The sequence below is a fragment of the Mytilus trossulus genome, chromosome 10, assembly GCF_036588685.1.
Source record: "Mytilus trossulus isolate FHL-02 chromosome 10, PNRI_Mtr1.1.1.hap1, whole genome shotgun sequence".
Lineage (NCBI taxonomy): Eukaryota > Metazoa > Mollusca > Bivalvia > Mytilida > Mytilidae > Mytilus > Mytilus trossulus.
In genome coordinates, this window is record NC_086382.1 from 23,665,818 (window position 1) to 23,692,284 (window position 26,467).

The 26,467-nt window shown below is 33.8% G+C and overlaps 1 protein-coding gene and 1 long non-coding RNA gene across 2 annotated transcripts in view; one reads left to right on the forward strand and one right to left on the reverse strand.

Moving 5' to 3' along the window:
- LOC134687772 (uncharacterized) overlaps positions 1–26,467 on the reverse strand; it is a 48,568-nt gene that overhangs the window by 17,554 nt on the left and 4,547 nt on the right. The gene's annotated exons all lie outside the window — the stretch shown is intronic.
- On the forward strand, positions 10,777–25,978 carry LOC134686093 (uncharacterized). The gene is made up of 4 exons (XR_010101539.1): positions 10,777–11,034; positions 23,829–23,920; positions 24,386–24,426; positions 25,893–25,978. It is a non-coding gene; the product is annotated as an uncharacterized LOC134686093 (long non-coding RNA).

A 26,467-nucleotide genomic window follows, 5' to 3' on the forward strand; every position in this document is an offset into this window, starting at 1 on the left:
TTGATGTAAGCTCCCTTTCAATTTTTATAAATTTCAGATTTTACATTTCCGTGTTATGAATTTTTATGCTTAAAAAGGGATAATTTTCCAATTTTGGGACAATAACTAACACTTTCACAAAATTTTATGCAACTTTGATAAATTGTTTATATCTATTGACATAAGCTCCCTTTCCATTTTGATAAATTTTAGATTTTACGTTTTTTAAGTAATGATTTTTTATACTAAAAAAACGGGGATTTTATGCAACTTTGGTGAAACTTTGGTGAATATATTAATGTAACCATCCTTTTGATTTGTATTAATATCTGAATTTACATCAACTATACCAATTTCGTCAGATTTTACATGTTATGCCGTCTTATTAAAAAAAATCGAAACAACCGGACATTTAATCGGTATCCAAACAGATCCTTTGTATGATGGCTCACAGGCTCTCACTTTTCTAGTTGATCATATGAATTCATTTAAAGCATAAAAGACAAGTTAAAAGAGCAACGGGCGTATCATGCGCTAAAGCGCAGCCCTTTATTTTAATATATTGAAAATGTATGTAAAGATAAAAAATAAAGACGTGATGTTCATTTTAACTGTAACCATGAATTGTTTAATTAGGCAATATTGACATAAACAAGTGCGTACTATACTCACTTCAACGGGAGTCTAAAGCTACAACCGAATGTAGGTTATAATCTAACACGATACAGTAACCGGCTATATTCTGGTTGAATTATTTTACATTTGTGATTTCTAGCTGACTATGCGGTATGGTCGTTGTTCATTGTTGAAGGCCGTGCGGTGACCTATATTTGTTTTATTTTCTGTGTCATTGGGTCTCTTGTGAAGAGTTTTCTCAATGGCTATCGCACTACATCTTCTTTTTTATATGTATACTCGTTACGTCAAGTTTTGATTGATACAGGCAAATAATTTTGTTACACGAGTCAGTCTGAGGTATGACCACAATTTTTTTTTCTCACATTAATTGAGGGTGCCAGCATTTCCTATTTTTATTCAAAATATCGCATCAGAAACAAAATGCCAGCCTTTCCTATTTTTATTCAAAATATCGCATCAGAAACAAAATTGTTTCTGATGCGATATTTTGAATAAAAATAGGAAATGCTGGCACAAAATTGTTTCTGATGCGATATTTTGAATAAAAATAGGAAATGCTGGCACCCTCAATTAATGTGAGAAAAAAAATTTGTGGTCATTGATTTCCAATATTGCAGTTATTCATATACTAAAGCAGTCCCTTTCGAACTAAAATGATAACTGAATTGCTGTGCAGCTATATAGATTTACATAATAAAAAGCAAATATGGTAAGTTTTGGTTGATGTAGTCAAAAGATTTTATTACACGACTCAGTCTGAAGTATACAAACTACTGATATTTGTTTGTGATTCAATATTTTGAATAAAACAAGGACATGCTCATTGGAGGATCAAGGGAAGGGGGTCCAGGGGTTGGAACCCCACTTTTTTTTTAAACATAAATGCATATGAATGGGAGCATATAGTTGGACCCCAGCCTGATCTAGCTGCCCCTGCATGCTGGCACTATAAATTGATGTGAAAAATTATATTTTTTTTTCCAAAACTGCTGTTACTTGTATATTACAGTCCCTCTAGACCTAAAATTAAAACTGAAGTACTGTGCAGCTATATAGATTTGCAGAAAGAAAAAGCAAATAAAGGCAATTTAGATTGATGCGGTCAAAAGATTTTTGCTAAACAGGTCCTCCGAGGTATGAAAACTACTCGTAAACAGATATTATATTGGTTATTGAGGTCTGATAATTTTGTTATGTGATAATTAGCCATCCTGACTCCCGGAATAACAAATGTAAAACAATTCAAATAATAATGCCCCCCCCCTAATACTAACGGCCTAATTTATGTATAAAAATTGAGAGAAAAACAAAAATTTATGTAACACATCGATCAACAAAAGAAAACAACACTGAATTACATGCTCCTGACTTGGAACAGGCACATACATGCAGAATATGGCGGGGTTAACAATTTAAACATGTTCTCTAAGGCAGCAACCATTTGATTTTCTGGGGGGGAGGGTGTGCTATGTTTTTTTTCTGTACTAACTTTTTTTTCGCTTCAATCTATTTTTTTAGCGACTGGAAACAACCTGTTTTTCCAAAAAAAACATAGACCCCCCCCACCCCCAGCGAAAATCCAATGGTTGCTGCCTTAGTCTTGCCGATTATAAATCTGAAATAAAAACGGCAAAATAGCTAAACTCTATATAATTTAAATCGCTGTTTTACCCAACCCTTTATGTTAAGGCAAAGAAATTTATAAATCACAGTGTATGTAAAGTGCGGATCCTAAAATATCATTTTAACTGTATATGCCATAAATGTCTAATGTAGAATGATAAATAAACAGACGAACTTTTTTTATTTTTTGAAGAAAATGAAGAAAAAAAGTTAAAATGTATATGTTCAGAAATACATAATACTAAAAAAACAAAGTAAGATATGCGAGCGGGGTTTTATCGCGCCTAAAGCCATCCAGCTGTGAAATATATACCAAAATAGGTGAATATTTAGGACATTTCACGAACAGATCGTGCAGGTGCTTTACAAATAACATGTAAGATGTTGTTGCAGTAAAAAATATTCATTTTAATACAATTATTAAAGTTATGTAACGTAGAACATGTTTTGTCATTCAGTTTCTTCATATTTAACTAAATTCCACTATGATGATTTCGTAATGCTAGTCATGTTTACTGTCGAATAATGATACTATTCTTTCATTTTCACTGTGGAGCGAATCATTATTATTGTATATGCGGTGCATTTTCACTGTATATTTTTTTTTTTATCTATTACAGCTCATTTCTTTCAGCATGTAGAGCAAGACTTAAGTTGATTTACTTGCATTATTTTATTGAATAATCATTATGATAACACCCAATTTAATTCAAATTTTAAAAATACAGGTTAAACTATGCCTATTAATATTGTTTAAAAATGTCAATCTTATTTACAAAGTTTGTATAAACAATTTTACAAACAAAGCAAGCAAGCCAACCAAAGTTTTGCTTTACATGCATTAGGAAATTAGCTGTAAAGCCTTAATTTAGCCGACTTGCTCAAACAATAGATTAAGTAAGAGAAAGATTTGATAAAATTTAACTTACGGAGGAAAGTTTGGTTTTAAAACACTCTAATAAATTCATTAGAAATAACATTTATTTCAAATGTATTCCATTTAGTTTCTTATAAAGCGTATAGGGATCTTTATCCTTATTTTTGTTCTCCATTTCACCACTAATTACGTACATCTTGATATATATTGCACCTTTGTTTTCCCGTTTAAAAGGTTTTACACTGGAGCCCTTTATAACTTTCTGTTCGGTGTGAGCCAAGACTCCATGTTGAAGACCGTGTTTTGACGTATAATGGTCTACTTTTATAAATTGTGACTCGGATGGAGAGTTGTCTCATTGTCACATACGACATCTATATATCATGGCTCAAAAACGAAACGAGACGAGATAAAAAGGGGGGGGGGGAATCCACGCTACTTTTTTAATATAGTTATAATGGGCTTAATACGAGTCAAAATAGAGTAAAATAGTGGGTCGCATTTGGGTAAAAGCGTCACGCCGGATTGCCGATTTTTTGCAAGCGTGACAGGTGAAATTCAAATGATTGTGTAGTGAAAAACGGGAAATGAAGTCTAGCGGGACACGGATAATTACAAAAAATTAGAACTGCATAGTATAAGCGGGATACGAGAATCTGCAAAAACAGTAAGCGGGATCCGGGATCAGAACCCCCCAATGAGACCCCAGAATAAGATATTTTTGTATATAATTCATCCTATTGTTACAGTCATGCCTTCAATAACAAATGTATCCGATGCATGCATTTTTTTTATATTTTTGGTCCCTTTTTCAATTTTGTGGGGTCCAAATTTATAGACAAAAGTCCTTTAATATAGATATTTGGAATTCGTTGACATGCTGAATCTAACCTTGATATAGTTTGGGGATTTTTGCCTAGTTGCTGAAATAGCCCACATAGAGTTCCAAAGGGTCTAAAATCAACAAAAATGAATTGTAGCATGCATTTTGTGTACAATAACCCAAATGTGCATGGTTTTACCTCTTCTGTAGTATCCATTCGCGGATCTAGAATTTTCATAAGTAGGGGCCCACTGACTGCCTAAGAGGGCCCGCTGCTGTCACGCTCCAGTGATTCCCTATATAGGTTAAAATCAAGGAGAAACGTAATCTGAAGAATACAATATGACATTTTGAGAATCGCTTTTGTAATAAGTTTGAAAAGCTATATATTTGATGAAGAATGAATGAGGAGTTTGTATTTCAATTTGAAAATACATGTATCATAAATCCTAAAGTCATCAACTGAGGGTTTTTTTCATTTGTTGCAAGTGCATTTATCACATAATTCTACAATAAAAATTCCTCGCATCTTTGAAAATTCTACATTAATAATGACTGCACTAACAGTGATAATTCATCGCATCTATAGTTAAAATGGATCGCTTTCAATAATCGATATGCTATATTATGATGCTTTTATAACACTTATTTGACCTTAATGCTATGTTTGTATATTATAAAGACATATCACAATGAAAATATGTTAAAACTTAACTTAAAATCCTTTAACTTGATATTTTCAAAACGTAAACAAATACAGTTTTCCCATGATCCTTTATTCTACAATAGACATACCCGCATATAACAGTAAAAATGAACTAGCTGGATTCGCACTTTATATACACTGAATCAACTCTAGCCGTAGAATTTATAAATCAATTTTAGCCACAGAATTTATAAATCGATTTTAGCCGTAGAATTTATAAATCAATTCTGGTCGTAGAATTTATAAAAATCAATTTTAGCCGTAGAATTTTTAAATCAATTTTAGCCTTAGAATTTATAAACCAATTATGGCCGTAGAATTTATAAAAATCAATTCTAGCCGTAGAATTAGTTTAAACATGTTTATTTATAGTGGATTGGGAAACAAGTTTTGCAACTTATATTAATCCTTTTCCACTTTGCGGGTGCGAGTGCTGCCTTGTAGCGGTATTAGCCTACTCTTTTTCGAAATCTACAAGGGTGTCTTTAACGTGCAAGAGATATGGCCCTCTCTTAACACGGGTCAGCCATTTATCGTCCCCGTCCGACGGACTATCGTCGTTTCCTCAAGACCATACTCGCGAATGGTGTCAAGGGAGAGCCAAAAATTGAGTTCCTGAAATTTTCATCCCAAACGGGAATCGAACCAGGAACCTTTGCCTTAGTAGTCCGATGCACTAACCACTACACCACGGCTCTTTAGAATTAGAAATCAATTATAACCGTAGAACTGTTCTAGAAGAAGAACTGACCAAATATTTGGTCAGTTCTAGTTAGAACTGTCTAAAACTGTTCTAGGGTAGAACTGTCAGGATCACTTCTAGGTAGAACTGTCAGGATCAGTTCTAGGTAGAACTGTCAGGATCAGTTCTAGGTAGAACTGTTCAAATCAGTTCTAGCTAGAACAGTTCTTACCTAGAACTGACTAAAAGGTGTCAGGCTGACAGTTCTACGTACTGTTATAGAACAGTTCTCCTGACAGATTTAATGAGAGGTTAGAAGTGATCCCCACTGTACTTTGACTACTGCAGTAAATGCATATACAATATATATTTTGATAAATAGTGAAAGAGGGAAATAACAATGCGATAGAGTTATCAAAAAAGAATATATTTTCCCTCGACATCTCAAACGATCAGATATTATATGTTTTTTGTAGTTTTGTATAAAATCGTTTAAAAAATTCTGACACTAAGCAACGGACCACAACCTGTATATTTGTCCAGAGACATATATACACACAATACTATATATAATAGAGTTGTCGTAGACTTGTCACTGGCTCAGGCGTAGCTTATAATATAATTATCATTTATGTGGCTGCATCCTACATTAATATGTAAGATCCTCTACGATAGATAATTCAGCTGATTTTTGATATCCCATATTCATGCCTTGTATATAGTATACATGTATTTCCCATGCCTCAGGTAGATATGAAGATTTGTTCAACAAAGAATATTCATATTTCACGAGGGCTCATGTTTTTTGTTACGACTCTAGATAAAAAAAGACGAGAAAAGGTATCACTCGGCAACCAAAAGCTTGAATTTTGTCGAGCATATATATATATAGTGATCGAGTGGTCTAGCATGTAGGGTATAGTGCAAGGCGATTTGGTACCACGGTATCTCTTAAGCATGTCAGTTCGAATCCCAGCTAGGGGAGAATAAAAATTTGCATTCGCTTTTCAGGTCCAACATTGTTGGGGTGTTATTTAGACGAATTATAATTCTATAATGGACCTGCAATATATAATGGATTTGATATAATAATTTTCCCTGACACTTTTACTATGCATATATTGGTCTTTCTTAACCTTCTCCTATCATTCGGTGAAACCCATGCTTAGATCGTGCTGATCTAATATTTTTGGAAAAGGAGAGGTTGGGTTGTAAAGCCAACATTGGAAGTGATACTTGTAAAAAAAGTCTATGCATTAATGCATTTGTTACTTTCGAAGCTCAATAAGGGATAACCCGGTCCCCTGCTCCCTTAATTCGACGTTAGTGCTTAAAAGGAAAGACCTGTAGAGAAATGCTAACGCTTTTAAATTTAAATTAAAAAAAGGGTATATACCAATTAACGCTAGGACTATTATACTAACAAAAAAACACTAGTGTAAAACCATTCAAAGCGAAAAACCAACGGTCTAACTATATAAAAAACGAGAAAAGAGAAACACTATAGAACCACATAAACAGACGACAACCATTGCATTCCTTACAGTACGGTTTCGGTTTTCTTCGTTGTTGAGGGTTCTTTGCATAATGAACTTCAATTGCTGACTTTCTCATAGGCAATCACATCCCATCTTTATTTTTTTATATTAATGTTAAAAAAAACATTAATTAAAATCTACAAAACATGACAAATACATATAGTTTTGTGCACTGTACAAAATATATTCGTAATACAGATATAGGAGAGGTATCTTTTTGGAAATGTTTTATCTATATCACTTTCTGTTTTTAAACAGTTAAAATGAGGAATGGTTATCGATACATCTGATCTTTGATATTGTTATAATTGGTGTGGTCGTAAACTAGTTCAGATTAAAATTACAGTGACTTGATTCATTGAAAGTTCGTCCTTGAGTAATTAACCCAGCCTGTTTCACTTGATAAAAATCATAAATAATGAAAACAAATGTGTTTTATTTTAAGCGATGCTATACTTTTCCGCCAATTCGCATTTTATATGCACCAAAATAATCTTTCTTTGCGACACAACCCAAATTTCATTTGCGCCGAAATAAAACGTTTCAAAGTTGGTACTGGTGAAACTGCTCTGAAAAATTTCTGGAGCCCCATGTGTTAATGGCGCTCGTATTGATAATGCATGATTGTTGTTTGCTTAACGTTCACTTGCAAATAGTTCATGAATGTCCAGGATGAACACAAAGTACCAATACTACAGGTTGGTTTTGGAAGGAGGCCGTCCGGATTAATATCGCGGAAGTTTGGACTGGCAGTCTGGCACTGGATAAAATAAAGTATATTGGATAAGGACAAAGGTGTTGCCTTGCAACAGGCGATTTACGGACTCTCGTAGAGTTTTTGAGAAGGTTAGTAAAATGTAGAGAGACTGTTGCTCTCTCAACATGAGACATTGCATCTTATATTCGCATTCTGACTGGACGTGGTATCGTTTACATCCCACACAGCTCAACAGGTGTATAACACTTCGGAGAGGGTTTTACCTCCGGTCGGAATAGTGACCATAACTATTCCCCAGTCAGCCTTTGGGGTCACAAGTACATACTAGTAATGCGCTTGGGTAAATCATGTTTGCAAGTCCAGCATCTACTTAAACTATGACAATGGTGTAAAGCACAAGATGAATCTCGTCATGAAAACCTGAAAATGCATGAAATACTTGTCACTGGATGAAATACATATAACAATCAAGCAATCTCTACTACATTTTGTAAATCAGCTCAACCAGTACATACGGGGTTTTTGTTTAGGGGGTTTCTATATGCACGTATCTATTTACTTTGAAATTTTTAAAGCGGTTATAATAGAGTGTTCCGCGTATACCCGAATCCCAAACGATAATCACAAGTTAATTGTTTGCATAATATTCTTTCTGCTCTTGGTCTACATGTAGCTCTATATTTATGACGCCTATAAGGGTAACGAGAGGAAAACGACTTGCGGTATCTTTTTTTTTAAATAAAAAAAATTCTGGGTGAAATCTAATTTCACACTTCATTAACTGAAGCCAATAAATTATTATGTTCAGCATCATCCTGTGGTCCTATAAAAACTACTGCGGGTGTGGTCTGTAAATGACACGAAGATTGCTGTCGATTGCCGCTATCGCTGTAAGCATTTTAGGCCACTCTCTTCGTAGTTGTCACCAATATTCTATTGTCAAATAAAAGGTATTTAGTGCATAAGATTTCACAAAGAATCGATAGGATATATAGAATAATAGATAGTTTCGTTTTTGATACTGACTATATCATGTGGAATATCTAGACGAGCCCGTTAGGGATGATTTAGCAGATGAAGCCATCTGGTCAATTCCTGCATGATCCAGTAGACAGGTCGACTGACCAATCCAACCTGAATCAACCTATAGTAATTGCTGGTCCGTTAAAATTAAATGACGATGTTTTAGTGAACGACAGTGGGTCGTAATATAGTCAGTTCGTAAGAAGAGCGTGATGATGATGGCATGAGCGTACTATACTCGTACTATAAGCTTGAACAGCGTGGTATGAACGTGGAACAGTCGAAGTAGAAGCGTGGTTGAGTCGCAATGAGAACATGATGGTCGTAGTAAGGTCGTAACATAGTCGCTGCGAAATCGTAGCGCAGTCACTTCGACAATAATCGTGCTTTTGCTACGCTCTTGTTACGTTAGTACAGTTATTTTATGATCTTACTACGACCTAACTACACTCTCCCTATCATTTCTACCGCGACCTGATCTCGCCACGACCGCATCACGATTGTTTGGAACATGTTCAAAGTTGGTCCTCGCTCATCACGATCAAAAAGACTTCATTGATCATTCATGATCACCACAAACATATACCACGACTTAACTTTGATCTACACGATTGCACTACAATCGTCAAAATTTGAATTTGAGATCTGACAAAGTGCGATCGTGACCAAGTGTGACGGGGGTATAAACCACACACTCTCTTCTCATGCATAATACAAATTTAACAATTCTATACGTATATGTAAAACTTTTTATGCGGTTTTGTCACGATTTCAGTTCAAACTATTACAGGCACTCAGAGTGTATATATAGGAGGATATATTAATCAATATTTTTCCAGACACCAATGAAAACTATCAAACCCAACTTTACTTTCAATCTCAGGGGGGGGGGGGGGGGGGGGGTCACTTCTTACTATGTATTGAGTGGTAGGGATGATCCCCTGGAATAGTTCACTTTTTCATGCTCCATCGGGATGATATATAAAAAGGGTGAGAAATTAAATTCAGATTAAATATATCAATAGGTGGATATTTTTACTTGCTTGATTATATCAAAGTATTTGAAATTAATCAGATGTCCTTATTTTTTGGTGATGCGGTTAAACCACAGTCGTGAATGCATCAACTATTTGTCAAACAATTTAAAGTCTATTAAGACCTATCATATGTAGTATTTCCGCTAAATTGAATGCTAGATACAGATGCTATAAATCTCATCATTTTGACATTTGCACCTAATTAACATTCAACGGTTTGTTTACATGAAACATGATAACAATTATTTTAAGAAATTCCATAGTGTCAGCTATGAGATGGAACGGCAATGTAACTTTTGATCAGTTTTTCAAACATAAAACTTAGTAAAAGTGTTTCTCTCTGAAGTGTTACTATACTTATCTGACCAAACATCTTTAATTTATTGTCTTTTGAAATTAAAATTTCTTTTTTAATGAAAGATATAAAAGGGGCAAATAGAGGAAAGTGTTTAAGATGTGACGAATTTATTAAATTAACTGTGATAATTGCAAGTGCGTTGCTTCTAAACAAGAACGTGAAGATAAATGGGACCCAAAACAAATTATAAAATACTAAATGTACCAGAAGATGAAAATATTCAAATATCTCAATAGTTTTTTTTTGTTCGTTGACAAGGTATATAGTTTTAATAAACAAAATATATAAAAAGGGTGGGGTACTTGATGTATCAGCTGCTCATCCCTATCAAAAAAGCTTGAAGCCCCCCCCCCCCTTCCCGAGCTTTCAATATAGACTGTCTTTCAATTGTTTTCCATTCTGTTGATGTTATTAATAAAACCACTTTCAAAAGTTGAGGTTACATTACATAAATCCTTGCGGTTTAAAGTGAAAACCGTTAATACCATGATATTATGAATTTACGTTTACAATATACATTTTTACTTTCAACATTAACATATTGAAACGTATACTATTTCGAAAATAAGGACCACCGTATGTTCATAATGGTTATATCCAGTGGGTTATACATGTACACATGCTGGTTCTTTTCTTTTTCTTATCATATTTTATTGCTAGAGATATTAATTGGGTGTTATATCCTTCTAATGTTACCTCTTTGGTTGACCCAAGACTCGGAAGGAAGTATTATATTGAATACACCATGTACACCGTATGGTTATCATGTTTATTCTTACGTCTACAAAGTCAGTGTAGTAGAACTTTTGCGGTACAATAATAGTTTGGAATTATTGTGTAGCCAGTGGCGGATTATGACGCGTGTTTTGTAATACATACAGTACTGTAAAGTGAAACGAGGTCATTTTGTTGTGTACTTTGGTCAACGGAAGAGAAAGATGGAGTCCCTTAGAAAAGGAAAAGGAGACTGATGGGATTTCGTTTTAAAGGAACTAGAGTCTGAAGCTAACCTGATACCTACGAGAGTTCTGGTAAGGTATACTTTTTAATTCACAGAAAATATGAAGAGAAAAAAAAACAAATTGTGTTGATATTTAAAATATGATTTAATATGATTATGAAAAACCGAGGTTTGCCCAAGTTCAATTAGAATATGAGAATGTCATTATGACATTTTTTTTTATACAGCCGTAATGGATCTATGTGATCACTTCGGATTTTGAGATTTTGCAGAATTATATCATAATACTCAAGTGGGCAATACTAGTCGATTGAAATTTTCATATTTATATTTACAGACAACACTCTTAACTTTTAGTGATCTTTAGTAAAACATTGGTTGATGGGCAAATTTATTTTAACTGTAAAATTAATTAAAACTTTGGCATGATTCATTGTCATATGTTAGTTGTATGACCATGGTTTTATTTACCATAATTTAGATAAAGAAGATAGAAAATAACATTGTTACGAATTTGTAGTTTAAGAAGGTTATAATAGTTCTACAGTTTTATATTTTCCGATATCTCTATTACTTTCCCATATCATCCGTTTATCGTTGAAAACTGTATTTAAAATCATCCCTTTATCCTTGGTTGCTATCAGACGCTTTACCTGTACAGTTGTTACTAGGGTGCTCTCTTCGAGGTCCGCGTTAGAAGTATAAATAGTGGGTAGCTATTCAGTTTAAATCGTCATTTGTACCGAAGACAGCAGACAGTTAACATCGGATAGGTTGGAAAGAAAGTAGTGAATAGCAGGCAGACGGTTTAGTTTAAGTAAAGTGAAGTGCTTGGAACCTGCGGAAAGAATATAGAAAGGGCTGAGACTGTTGGTTCGGTACAGATTGTCCAAACAGTGCTGGTGCTAAGGTTTTGCGTCTCACATCTCTCACTATTGCAGTGAGTGTTTGCTGACATACCATGCCTTAGTGCTGCCCTGTTGTTCAGACAGTTATAGACATGTTTATTAAATAAAGTTTTATACCTTTTAGGTTTCAGCCTAGTTTGATACATTTCGGTTTCAGTCCGTTTGATACATTTAGGTTTCAGACCAGATTCCAAACATTTAGGTTTCAGACAATAGTTCCAAACCGTCTGACCCGTTTCAAACATCTAGGTTTCAGACAGGTTCCAAACATTTAGGTTTCAGACAATAGTTCCAAACCGTCTGACCAGGTTCAAACATTTAGGTTCCAGACAGGTTCCAAACATTTAGGTTTCAGACAATAGTTCCAAACAGTTGGTTTTAAACAGTATCGGACAGAAAGGGTTTTAAACAGTTTTAATTCAACAAGTTCGGGTTAGGTTGATAGGTGTTGAAAATCGTTGTATGTAGTTAAGTATTTGTTTCATATTTGATAGAGATGGTGTAACTTTTTATTGACTTTAGAACTTTTGAATTGCTTTTCAAGTCCCAGGAAACTGGTACGAACCCGAGGATAAAAATATCTAAACGTCCCCGCCCGGTTACACGTTACAACATGAATAATGACTTACGTACTTCTTACGGGTAGGAATATGCAACTGATAAGACCATTTGAAAATTAAACACATATGACAAAACAGTACTTGAGAACTATAATATCCCTTGACCACGAATAAAGTGTCTGAAGTCTATTTAACATTAAAAAGGGATATTTATTATTAAACTTTACACAACGACAATTTTCTCTCAATAACGAAGCGTTTTATTTCAAAAACACCATTTGCATAAGTTTTCAATTTATCTACTGTAACATATTAATGCAGACCCAATGCAGAACAATTCGATATCAAGTCGACGACATAGGTATCTATCAAGAAAAAAAGCATCTACAGAAAAACATTTTTTTTATGTTTTTTGACCGATGAATGTACAGCCGATCAACATTACCATCATGATTACGCTATTACACTGAGAGCATCAATATCAGGCGAGACACATGGTTCCGTGGACTTTTTCAAGTCAGGAGCCTGTAATTCAGTGGTTGTCGTTTGTTTATGTGTTACTTATTTGTTTTTCGTTCATTTCATTTAAATAAAAAAGGCCGTAAGTTTTCTCGTTTGAATTGTTTTACGTTGTCTTATCGGTGTATTTTATAGCCGACTATGCAGTATGGACTTTGCTCATTGTTAAAGGCCGTACGGTGACCTATAGTTGTTAATGTTTGTGTCATTTTCAAATTGGTCTTTTGTGGATAGTTGTCTCATTGTCAATTATACCACATCTTCTCTTTTTATATACGGAGTGTTGAAGGCTGTACGGTTGCCTTTTTATGATTTCTTACATCCACTGCATTTAAACTCTGGTGGATAGTCATGATAGTTGTAATGTAAAGGCATTAGCTATTTGTCAAACTAATCAATTTCTATTATTCTAACGTAGTATTTCCAATGATACTAGTCATAGATGCTATACATGTACATCCGATTATTTTGACATTTGCACCTAATTACCATATCCAAAGGTTTGTATACATGAAACATTATAACATTGATCAGTGGCAGATCCAGAAATGTTCACAAGAGGGGACCCACTGACTGCCTAAGAGGGGGTCCGCTCTGGTCCTGATTCGGTGATTTCCTGTATCATAATCAACCAAATATAGCATCAGTAGTCGTTTATAAAGCTCACCAGACCTCATGTTTTGTCTGTTATTGTGTATATATATGCCGACCCTAATAAAATTTACTTACATTATCTTATCGGGGCCTTTTATAGCTGACTATGCGGTATGGGCGTTGCTCATTGTTGAAGGCCGTACGGTTACCTATAGTTAGTTTAAACAATATTTATTCAGATAAATTCATCATGATACGATATAATACAAATATATTCAGGATTCAGAAACAAGCAATTTGCTTTTACAAATCTGTCTCCTTTACAAAAATAATACACTTATTGAACAGTACATAAAATAAATAACTGGCATGCTCTGTAATAAATATATGAATATGAAAAAGGTGAAAGAAGAAAAAAATAAATTATTGAGAAAAAAATAAAAAATAAATAAAAATAAACATTAATTATTGTACTGTATACAGTGTGAAATGCTTTGGTTCCTAATGAGTGACGAAGCATTAACATCAAGGGTTAAAACGTTTACTTTTAATAATATATTTCTGCACCAAACTAAATAAAAGACTATTTTGCTCATCTGAGAGTACCGTTGATCCAAAAAGCAAAGTTGTTGTGTTAACTTGGACAGGAAGAACTGAAACAGAATCTAATAGTTCTTGTCTTAAATTAGTATATAAAGGGCAAGATAACAGGAAGTGAGAATTTGTTTCTACATCACCACAACGACAATTTGGAGAGTCTACTAAGTTACGAAGGAAAAGGTGAGAATTCAATGAACTTGAATCCATTCTTAAGCGAGCATGAAGAATTTGACCAAAACGATGTCCTATATAATAATACGCTGGGATCTTACTATTTTGGGTACTAATTTGTTTTTTGAATAATGATAGAGATTCACATTTTCTTATGTTTAAGTTAAGAGTGTTCCATAGTTTTGTTGTTGCAGGGATGAAATATTCAGAATATAAACGGGTCCGTGTGTTGACTTGTGAAATATTATTTCTCTGTCTTGTATAATGATCATGCCTACTGCCTACTGAATCAGGTAATAAGTCTCTTAAATACTCTGGAGTTTTATTATTCAAAATTTTGTGATACTGAGTTAGTCTGTGATTGCGTCGTCTTTCAGATAATTTTTCCCATCGAGTTTCAACATATAAATTGTTTATACTGGTAAGTTTAGTACCCCCCGTGACGATACGCGCTGCGTCAAGCTGAATACTTTCAAGTTTAGCAATCAAATTCTGATTTTGAGAGTCCCAAACGACATCGGCATATTCAAGAATTGGGCGAACAAATGATATATAAATTTTTTCAAGTGTAAATCTATCAAGGACATTTTTCATTTTTCTCATAATATTTATTCTTTTGTAAGATTTAGAAACTATATATTCAATATGATCGTTCCAGGATCCGTTATTAGAAAAGAGGACACCTAGATGTTTGTGTTTACTTACTGTTTGTAACTCTTGGGTGTTCATATTTAATGGAGGATGAAAGGGTCTATTTATTTTTTTTGAAATTATCATACTTTCAGTTTTTTGGGCATTAAAATTCACAAGCCATTTTTTGGACCAATTATAAATCTTATCTAGATCATCATTTAAAATTTTAGCTGTTTCTGTTGGATTGTCAACCATAATATATAATGATGTGTCATCTGCGAATAGCTTAATTTGAGCTTGGATATCTTCTACAATATCGTTTATAAATATCAAAAATAGGAGAGGGCCTAGAATGGACCCTTGTGGGACGCCTGCATTTACAGGTAACCATCCAGAACTTGAACCGTTAATAACCACCCGCTGGACTCTATTTGTAAGATAATTTTCAAACCACCTTAGTAAAGAACCCGATATACCCGCTTGTTGAAGTTTAAATAGCAGTCCCTTATGCCAGACTCGATCAAATGCTTTACTTATATCACAGAATACTACCCTTATTTCTTTACCGCTATCTAAAGCCTTCCCAAAATCATTCGAAATGTTAATTAATTGATTAACCGCTGAATCCCTCCGTGTAAAGCCCGACTGATTTTTCGTTAAAATATTATTGCGCATAAAGTGATTGTAAACATGTTTGTATACACATCGTTCCATACACTTTGATATTACACTCAACAAGGAAATAGGTCTATAGTTTTTAGCGTCATTCGGTTTACTATTTTTATAAACTGGGGTAACATTTGCTCTTTTCCATTGATCTGGAAAAGTAGACGTACTTAACGATAAGTTAAATAGTTTACATAGTGGATACTTTAAAACAGAAGATGCTTCTTTTAACAATTTGGGACTTCTGAGGTCAGGGCCAGAAGCTTTTGTGGGATTAACAATTTTCAATATATCTTCAACTTCAGTAACAGTAAGTTCTATATAACTAATATCATCACTAATATTGTGAAGTTCTTCAGGTAACACAGCACTTGAATCATCAATATTTGACTGGGAAGAAAAAAATCGATTAAATTCATTTGCCTTTTCGATTTCATCAAATATTAAGTTGTTATTAACCATTAAAGGAGGTATACTTGCGTCGTTCGTTTTTATTCCGGATATTTGTTTAACCGTTTTCCACCAGTTAGTAGTGGACGGGTTACTGTTCATGATTTTTTTAATTAAATTGTTGTTATAATCATCCTTCGATTTTCTTATTAAACTAGTAACTTCATTTCGTATTTTCTTAAATTTTGACCACTCCGATGGGTTATTATATTTTTTAGCCTTTCTGTGGATTCTATTTTTTTTCCTTATCTTTTTTTTAACATCATTTGTTAACCATGGAGGTTCATTTTTACGAACAGTAATTATTTTATTAGGAATACATTTTTCAGCAGCTTCTATGATAGTTTTTGTTATTTCGGTTGTAAATTGTTCAACGTTATTTAAGTTAATTACGGAATCCCAATTTTTTTCAGATAAAATGTTACGATATCTGTCATAGTCTCCTCGATCATATAGCCAAATTTTACGCTTAAAAGTTGTTTGACGACATTTTGGAAAGTTCAAAAGACTAATTATAGGACAGTGAAAACGTATTTGTTCTAATAAAGGTGGCCCGACTCCACAGTAAGTTATTATGTGAGCATCGTTTGTTATAAAAAGATCTAACAATGATGACGACGATTCAGTAAAATGAGTAGGCTCATCTATTTATAGGTTAGACAATACTTGGTCATGTTTTATGAAGATTTAAGCCCAAGGCGAAGCCGAGGGCTTAAATCTTCATAAAACATGACCAAGTATTGTCTGACCAATTTAGAACATATTCACACTTTCGAGTGACCTTACAAAATTATCCTTTCCCATTGTTATATTCAAACCTAAATAAAAGTTCACTTTTTAGATAATGATCATTTCAATGGATGAAAGGAAATAGCACTGACATATATTGTGTAGGATAAATTGTTTTTCTTCTGCTTCAGGTAAAATTTAATACTTATATATCTTTAGATTTTTTAATTTTAAAAAGCAACACAATATAATATAATTCCACTTTTTGATATATATAAAACTCTCTGTATGAATATTTGAATTCAGACCATTCAACATTAAATTCTTACTTTTTATTGATAAATTCAAATGTATTGTGTGTCTCAGAAAACTATCCTTTGCTTTATATATCAGAAGTCTGGCATTGTGGTTTTTTGAAAGAAAAAGAAAATAATTCACTGAAATGTAAGTTATATAAATTAAATAAATATCATTTTATTTATCCTAATCAAATTTTATTTGTGTATTCGATATGAGCAAATGCATGATTTTTTGCAAAATTCAAATGTTTTTATTTTCATCTTTGCTCTTTCATCTTTAATCAGTAGGCTATTTTCCCAAGGAAAATGCCTTAGGGGATTCTACACTTCGTTAGTGCAGTTATTAAGAGTTCACTGTCACAATTAACTGACAATGAAAAATCATTCATGTATAGCATTTCATAGTGCATGGAAAACCATGTACTATGAAAATTAGAGGGCAAAAAACTGACTTTTCATTGGACGAGAAGGGGTGGGTATGTTCTAACATTTGAGTAAGACTAAATTGGCTTAACAAAGGTGTAATTTTTGAATTAACAGGAGCTAGTTGGTTATCGTTAAAATCGCCTGTGGCCATTATGTAATTAATAGTATTATCATTAGACGCCATATCAAGAGAATATTCAATTTTTTCCCAGATATCTGATCCACTATTAGGAGGTACATAAAAGGTCCCGAGCAAAGCCTTTTTATCTTTAAATTTAAATTCTAACCATATTGCTTCCAAGCTTTCGCTTTCGAGGTCAATTCGACGTTGAACATGTATATCATTTTTTACATAAACAATTATCCCCCCTCCAACCTTGTGTGGACCTCTGTCACGACGGAAGGGGTGCTGGTAATTTAGGATTTCAATTGATTCGTCGGTATGATTTTTGTTTAACCATGTTTCACTAAACGCTAAAATGTCGAAATCAGAATATTCAGCTTGAATCAGATCTATTTTCGGGGCTAGGCTTTGTACATTTAAGTGAAGAATTGAGACTGATTTTGAAAAAAGTTCACCGAAATCCGACATGTGAATTGAGTTAATTGAACTTTGAGAAGAATCGATATCGTCACTTGGACCTGGATTTACCTCTATTCCTGCTAGGATAAGCAAAATTTGAATAACAAATAGTAAAAATAAAATAATAAATAGTCTAAGATTAACATTTACACTTGTTGTTTTTTGTACATTTGAGTCTACATGTTTCATCTCTGAAGGTATTAGGCATACGCCTAGTTGATGCGACAACGTGAAAATTAAAATTGATAACAACAGTGCCTGTGAGACACTTTTACAAGTGAGAAATAAGTTGATACAGATAAAATCAATATAATTTAGTCTTTGTTTGATGTTTTTGCCTGGTGAATATTGGCCAACTCTCATACGATATAACTCGATTCCAACCCCCATTAGTTATGTTACATCTGGCTGAAACTGGTCAAACTGAGAGCGGCCATATACAAAGTTTAATAAACCATAGCATTTCATCTGTTTTGTGAAAAAAGTGAAAGTGAAAAATATGAAAAAAATGTTGGAACTAAAATTGAATAACAATGTGTTGTATGTCTGAAGCAAAAGAAAAAGTATGCACATGTGCATGGATTTAACAAGTAGTTTGGAGGAATGAGTATATACACATGTGTAAATGATTGGTGAATGGTACAACTTTATCTATACGTAGTAATTCAGTACAACTGTTAATACCAGCCGTGTCAGATCATCTCGATTTAATTTGATTGCCTAATTGATTATTTGATCGCTGAATTGACAAGGTATGTCTATACAATTTAAAATTTGTAGAAAGCATACACGTTTTAAGCAGTGCAATTCACTATGCATGCTGTTAAGGTTTGCGAGTATAAGATAAAATTTACAAATTGGAATTAAGATCTTTTTGTTTAAAGCAGTTTTATTAGTTTGAAGTTAGCCATGAAAATTTCCTTACCATGGAATTTAACATCATGTAAAAACAACCGTTAGTTTTACCATTTTCACGCATGAGTAATTAATTTTACTATGAGAGGTTGTGTTTTGAAAATCAATACGTTAGAATTTGTCACGTGACAAATCAGCGATCAAGGTAAGTATTCCCGTGTAATTTACAGGAATGCGGATGAATCACAAATTAGATGTATTATGTACAAGAATTGTGTAGCATATAATTGTAGTAAAATTAAAAAAAAAAATACATAAACAAGAGAAACAAACAAAAAAAAGAGAAGCAAAAGTCAATTGCAGACTATATGACATCACTATATTTAGTCAGAATACAGTTGTTTTTGCGAGATTCTGAAACAAGACTGTCAATAGTCTAAAAAAATGTAGTAATATATACACAAAAAAACCAAATAAACATATTGTCAATATATATATATATATATATGCAGTTTTATTCAAAGTTAAATCATGACATTTTGACACTCGTGTTTTCAGCTGATGTATTTGAGGATGCTCTCTCTGCTAATTCCTTCGCTTGTGCTTCCGCATATGTTATGAGTTGTGGTGGTGTGTACTCGCGTCTGTTTAGTTTGTTGTTGTAGTCTAGCCTATCAAGGAAGTCCATGGAACCAGGACAGCAGTATATCGATACAAAACGTAGGAACGCTGGCATTGTGTTGACAACATGGACTTGCATTTGATTGTCCTTTACATAAATTTTCCCATCAACTGTCCACGTGTCTCTTAGATGACGCTCAATACTGAGCTGTCTGGCTTTGTATGCAATGGCGTTCCTCGGCTTGGTCAGGTCCTCATTAATTCTGACATACTTGTATTGTGTTTTACCTTTTAGAAATTTTCTGCATCTAAGGATCCTCTTTTTAACATTATGATCCTTAATCTTGACAATTATTTGTCTAGGAGGCTGAAACTTGTTGCTAACTCGACCGTCTTCCTTGCCTTCCCTTGTGCGTGGTTTACCAATTCTATGAGATCGAACGATGTCTTCGGGTGTTAGATTTTCATCGATGGTTTGGATAAGTTCTTTCACTTACTCGTTTGTTTGAAGGGAAGATTCATCTATTCCACCGTCTGGAATGCCGTTGATACGGATTAGGTCCCGTCGACTATAGTTGTTAATGTTTGTGTCATTTTGGTCTTTTGTGGATAGTTGTCTCATTGGCAATCATACCACATCTTCTTTTTTATATTAGTACTTACTTTTTACTTACTTTTCTTAATCTTACGTATATATGGGTTATATTTAGTTATTAAAGATTATTTAAACTAAGGGAATATTTTTTTAGTTTTTGTTTCGATTTGTTTTGTTGTAATAATTCACTACGTCAGTTGATAGAAAGCATCACTATAAATACTTTCATATATTTAGACGTTTGATACGGCGCTTTTTGTCCGCAATTTGCCCTTTGTCCGCTTTTTCTATTTGTCCGACACTTTTGCTTTTTGTCCGTTTCGCTTTTTGTTCGATAATTTTGCTTTTTGTCCATTTTGCTTTTTGTCCGATAATTTTGCTTTTTGTACGACACTTTTGCTTTTTGTCCGTTTTGCCTTTTTAGCTCACCTGGACCAGAGGGTTAAGTGAGCTTTTCTCATAGCTTGGCATCCGTCGTCGTCGTTAACTTTCAGAAAATCTTAAACTTATGGCTAAATTAAAGAAATATGGCCGCAATCATCCTTAGGGTATCTAGTTTCAAAAAAGTATCCGATTATACCTCTCCCAATAACCAAGATGACCGTCATGTCTAAAAATATAACATTGTGGTAAAATGTAGGTTTTAGCTTATATCTTTGAAACTAAAGCATTTAGAGCCTGGGATAAAAATATGAATCATGTCAAAATCTATCGGTCCGCGCTTTTTCAGTTACATTAGACAATGCGTTTTGTGGTTGCTTCCCCTGATATTTTAATTTAAAGGGAAATTAGCGTTTTTTAACATTAAAATTGATTGGAGTTTTATTTTAAAGTCGTTATAACGAGTAAGCTTATACCGGTATCACACATCAGCGTATAGTTCCGACGTACACAGTGAGTGGTAAAAAATCATGTACGCTGCCAATACGCTAGAAGTTTTGGAAGCAATCAACTTATCAATCATATCTGTAACGTGTGCACAACGAGATTTAAGCGTGTATTGGGCGTACAAGAAGCGTACCTAAGCCTTTTTCGGGCGTTACAGAAACGTATGGCTGCGTATGCCTGGTGTTTGTCTAACGTAGATGGAACACACGCTACGAAGGAAAAGTGTTTCCAGAACGTATTTCAGATGCGTCCCGGTCGTATTTTAAACGTTCTATTATGGGGTGTTTGTTACAAACACATCCGCATACGTTTTAGTTAAAGTCGAACGTTCTCGAAGCGTATATACAACGTGCCCTAAACGTGTATCAAACTTATAGCGTATAGCGTATGTAACGTGTGTGCAGCGGTTTCTTAACTCGTTGAGATGATAGTTGATACGAAATCTACTTTTTGCAACGTTTTTCATGATCTATTTAAATATTGATAGCATTTTTGAATGAAGAAATCACTTACCATCACTATATATTTGTTAATTTTGACTTCACTTTATTACAAGACCAACTTTTAAAAAAACGCATAAGATGTCCGTAACTTAAAAGTAAAAAATGATCAGACTTTCCGTAACTTTGTTTTCAGATGTGGGTAACTTTTTTTTCAAAATTGTAAGATTAACAATTTCAACACTTAATAGACAATAAACACTATCAAACCCCTTAATTATAACATAAATTCATACAATGACGATATGCTTCAAACTAAACAAGAGAAAAAAGCAAACCGGAGTGTCATGGATTTTCCGTTTTTTTTTAATTATTCCCCGGATAAAACGGGATCTGACGGTACGGCGAAATTAATCTAACATTCTTCTAGCTTTATAGATTGTTCACAGTTGAGTCCTTGGCCTGTGTAGCCGCGGAAAAATAATAAATTCTTTCCTTTAAATAATTTCTGAATTGTTAGCCAAAAAAAGTATGGTCTCTTCACTATATCTAGTGTGATGTGTTGTTGATTGTGAGAAATAAGAAGAAATTTGAAAAAAATAGGCAGGGCAGAGGTTTTGAGTAAAAAAAAAGGCAGGAAGAGACACTTGCAAAAAAAAGTCAGAATGGCAATTTATGTTAAAAAAGTCAGGATAAACTAAAAAAAAAAAAAAAAGCAGGACCAGATAGAGTGAAAAATAAAAAGGCAGGACAGAGATTACAACTAAAAAAAAATGCAGGCCAACATTTTTCATCCTAGTCTCCCCCCTAAAAATCATATGGTAGCTCCCTAATGTAATTTCTACAGTTGGAAATGCTGAGATTTATAACCTGCATGTCATGATTTATTCTCTGAAACTTAAGCAGTTAACCCTCTATGAAGCCAGAAGAATGTTTTCTAGCATTCCGATATATTTTCTTTTACCTACTGATGTTTAGTTACATAATGACGTGTTAATTTTGCCGTACAATTTTCTACATAAGAAAATGCCTGTACCAAGACAAGAAAATGGCAGTTGTTATCCACTCGCGCGATCGGTTGAGCTTTGGATTTTTCCATTTGATAAGTGACTTTCCTTTTTGAATTTTTTTCAAGGTTCAGCATTTTTGTAATTTTACTTTTTAAGGCCTGTACCAAGGCAGGAATATTACCGTTATTTTCCGTTCGTTTGGTGTGTTAAATTGAGCTTTTAGCTTTTCAATTCCATAAAGGATTTCCCGTGATTTGTCATTTATCATTTCTTTAAAATAATTACATCCACGAATAAAGATTCTCTGAAAGTTACTGACATCATGCTAAAGTTACGGACATCCCTAGTGGTATAAGGAAAAAAGTTACGGACAAGTTGTTTTGGAGTTACGGACATCATAAGTGTTTCATGGCAAACCGTGCTGTAATCGTTTATTTTGTTTTACATTGCAGAGTTTCCCTAAAAGACTTATATAACTTTTTAATTACTGAACATTTCTTTTATATTCATGGTATTGTTATTATATAGGAGCAAACTTCCTAACCATCTTGGGCTGTGGGTAACCTAAGTTACTTACGGACGTTTAAGCACAGTGATTAAAGGGGGCTCGCAGGTCTAAATCATTTTTTTTAGATATAGGGTTTCGCATTTTTTTCTTTAAATGAACATTATTTTATACTTAATACAAAAAAAAAATGGGATCACTGTTCATTTACGCTCACATTCTGACTTCGAAATAAGCAAACACTTTTGTAAAGGTACTTTTTCTGTTGAACTATTAGGAGAAATAGAGGTACTATCGAAATAAAAAAAGAACTTGATCACAGAAATTGCGCAAATTTTACAATAGTGTAGTTAAAGTACAGCTTAATTGAAAATTATGATAAAAAATATAGGTCACCGATGAGTTGAAAAGATATTTCAATTTTTAAAAAGGTGTTTTGCACCAAAAGGAGATAATTTGGAGCCTTTTCAATAGTATATACATTTTAAAAGTCATCATTGGCCAACACGAATTGGTTGTTTAGATTGATTGTTATACCATATGATTAAATAACAACTAATAAACTAAGGTAATAAATAAAATATGAAATGAAAAATAAATGTAAGGAAACAGTCTGTAGGAAGACATGTCGCTCTACCCGGACACATTATTTTGACTTCGAGCCAACTACTCATTGATCTTACCCATTAATACCTTTTTTGATACACACGTGATTTTGTGAAAAGCTTATATAAACATTATTTAAACAATCAAACCTTGGCCAATATTACTTATTCTGTACGCACATATAACATTGTGAACGTATATTTCAGAGCAGAGAAAAAGTACTACTACAGAAAAAGAGATCTTGCTAAAGCTCACCCGACGCGGTATTTAAGTTTGATTATAAATGGCATGGACCAGTGTAAGTATGCAACATCTTGTACAATATTACCTAGCCTGACTTATATTTCGTTCCATAAAGATAAATATACATGTATTGGAATTTGTAGTATTCCTTCAAAAACGAGAATGTGTCCAAAGTACACGGATGCCCCACTCGCACTATCATTTTCCATGTTCAATGGACCGTGAAATTGGTATAAAAAAATATAATTTGGCATTACAATTAGAAAGATCATACCATACGGAACATGTGTTCTAAGATTCAAGTTGATTGGACTTCAACTTCCTCAAAAACTACCTTGACCAAAACCTTAATCTCAAGCGGGACGAACGAACAGACGGACGAACGGACGCACAGACCAGAAAACATAATGCCCCTCTACTATCGTAGGTGGGGCATAAAAAGTGTTCGTGTGTAAAATAAAACAGTCAAGATCTGTCCAGTCTGTTGGTTGATTGCTTATAAGTAAATTTATTTTTTCAGCAAAGACCAACTTGCCACATTTTGTAGGGAGAACAGCCAAGGTAAATATAAGATAAACAGTAGCGTATCTTAGACAAAATATAAAAAAAAGAAGATGTGGTATGATTGCCAATGAGACAACTATCCACAAAAGACCAAAATGACACAAACATTAACAACTATAGACATTTTAATTTGTTTTTGGAAAGTTGCATTTTGTCGCATATATTATAAAATAAGATTGTTATGATTACCAGTAAAACACCTCTCCACCAAAGCCCAAATACCGTAAAGGTTAGGAAAGACATGTCAGATACAGCGTTTCAATAATGAGCAAAACCGTATCACATAACAAGCAATAAAAGGTTCCAAATGTGAAACAATGCAATCGAGAAAACAAGAGTCATAATGTACAAATCGGGGGAAAATTATATACAAAAACAAATGACAACCATTGAATTGTAGGCGCTTGACTTGCAATAGACACATGATAATTTCTGAGGGTTTACACATGATTGTGCGCGCAATATATTACCGCTAATCAGTATTGCAACTACCGCTAACCAGTGTTACAACAGTACAACACAACACGAACTAGTATACAAAAATGTACATCAACATAACAAAAAATATATAGCTGGCTTCTGACTTGGGGCAGGCACATACATAATCTTTGGAAGTGCTTGAAATTCCCATAACCTCTGACAGTAGTGTTACAACACTACAACACATCACAAGAACAAGAACAATCTAGAGAGATCAGTCGATAAGGGCTTCATTCATCAGATAACTACAGAGCATAATCATTGATTGATTGGTTGCAGGTTTCTAAACGTCATGTCAGTGGCAAATATTTCATGCATTTCCAAAAAAGAACAAGTTAACAACAAAGACAACAGGTAGGCCTTGAAATAGAGGCCATACAGGATGAAGGTCGGGGAAATTTGGTCTGCCACAGGAAAATACGGGTATATTGGATAGGGACAGAAATTTTACACGAGGCATCGGATTGACGTCCCCATTCCGAAGGGACGTGGCTTCAAACGTATACATCCCGCACAGCCAAAAGGACAAATAATATTTTATATGTGTTTACATGTATACGTATGTGTTTAAGTCGACTTCTGTGGGTGTCTGGGACATTCTTAATACAATGTATCTTGATATTCAAAAAGCAACATGGATTTCAACCAATATTTTGTCTTTTCATAATACCGAAGATTAATTCAGTTATGTTACAAATATAGCATATACCATACCACATCAAGAAAGGGGGAAACATTGCAACTACGATGACAAAACAACTAAAAGCAACACGGTAAGGGAGGAATAACACATATTGGTGTGTATGTTCATTGGACATACTGTACTTGGCTGCTCAGTATTATATATACAAGCGCTACTTGCAATTATTTTAGTCAGCTACAGCTATTAAGTGGACAACAAACTCCTGTTTTGACACATCAAGTAATGAATGAGCAAGATAAATAAAATAACATGTTTAAAGTTTGAATTATAATTTTTGCAGGGTGGAACGTTGCCTCCAGTATTGTATATTCAAGCCGACAACTGCTGGCGGGAAAATAATATTAAATCGTTTTGCGAGTTACTGGTGCACATGAAAGTATTACAAGAGGTAGACATTTGATATCTTATAGCCCACAGTAATCATACTACTGTTAAATAATAGAATTCCTATCTAAAAAATTCAAGAAAAACAATCATGACAATGAACACACATATTTTTTTCTACTGAATTGAGCGGTGATTCCTCCTACCATTTTTATAAGGGTTGTATCATTATGTATTAACATGAATAACTGTATCCAAATGAACATGATGAATAAGATATAATAAACCGAGAAAATATACCGACGGAGAATCATAATGAAAAGTCAATTGGAATAAATCATCTCAATATTCAACAGTAAAAAAACTATGACAAACCATTACCTAAAAATATAAAGTAACTGCAGTACCACCGGAAAACTCGGTTAACAGCTCCTCGAGGGACACCCGTCGTATGTTCAGACCAACTGAATTCATGATATTTATCAAGTGTAATATATATCTACTCCACATACATCCACTATCATGACTGTC